This window comes from Myotis davidii, unplaced genomic scaffold (assembly GCF_000327345.1).
Source record: "Myotis davidii unplaced genomic scaffold, ASM32734v1 scaffold1006, whole genome shotgun sequence".
NCBI classification, from domain to species: domain Eukaryota; kingdom Metazoa; phylum Chordata; class Mammalia; order Chiroptera; family Vespertilionidae; genus Myotis; species Myotis davidii.
Window position 1 is genome coordinate 834,011 of NW_006297143.1, and position 867 is coordinate 834,877.

At 57.2% G+C, this 867-nt stretch overlaps 1 protein-coding gene across 1 annotated transcript in view; it reads right to left on the reverse strand.

Annotated features, from left to right (window-relative positions):
- NOTCH4 (notch 4) overlaps positions 1–867 on the reverse strand; it is a gene marked incomplete at its 5' end in the record, with an annotated part of 49,275 nt that overhangs the window by 14,385 nt on the left and 34,023 nt on the right. The window lies entirely within an intron of this gene.

Below are 867 nucleotides of genomic sequence, written 5' to 3' on the forward strand. Positions count from 1 at the left end.
ATGATGAAGGACATCTCTGTTCCTTACACGCATCAGGGAGTTTGTTAGTTACAGTGTGGGCTGAGCTTTGCAGGCAGGATTTCATGGGTTCAGAGAAGAATGGAGTTTACACTGACAGCCTCTCTGCAGGCACAGGAATGACAGGGGTGGGTGTGGACGGGCTAAAAGCTTCACTGTGCCATGAAAACTCCAACCGAGGGCTTCTTAGTATTTGAGCTTCAGGACATGACAGCATACCATGGTCACCTTATTCTTCATACAGATAAGGCGTCACTGGAGATATGTACTGATGCCGGAAACACATTTTATCGAAAGCCTAAGTCCCAGTCCTGGCCCTTCCCCTGGCCAGGAAGGGTGAACCTGGAGGGCTTCCCAGAGGAGGCACCTGGGGCAGGTGCGGCTGGCGGGGTAAGCAGGGTGCTCCCCTGCTGAGGATTAATAATGGAACCGACCTCAGGCTGCCGCTGAAAGGAGGAACAAGAGAATGCCTGGGACTAGAGCTAAGTGTGTGCTCAGTGAGCCAGCTACCGTCACGGCAGAGGGCGGAGGGTCCCGTGCTACTGAGGAATCCTGGGCGGCTGTCCCTGCGCTGGGCAGTGGCCCTGACCGTGCAGGGTGCATTGGGGACTCGGGGGGCCAGAAAGGCGGGCTTTGGGGTGATGTGGCAGGACAGAAATGAGGCTGGGCAGGTAAGCAAGGGAAGGAAGATTTGGGGGATGTAACAGAAGAGAGTTTGGGGAGCAAAGCAGAGGCCTGGAGCCTGAATTGTGGAGGCTCAGAGGCCTGAGGCGAGAACAGGGTGGAAGCGGCACTCAACGCGGGGAAGGTGCAGGGGTCGAGGGCAGGGTGGGCAGGCAGGTGCGGGGA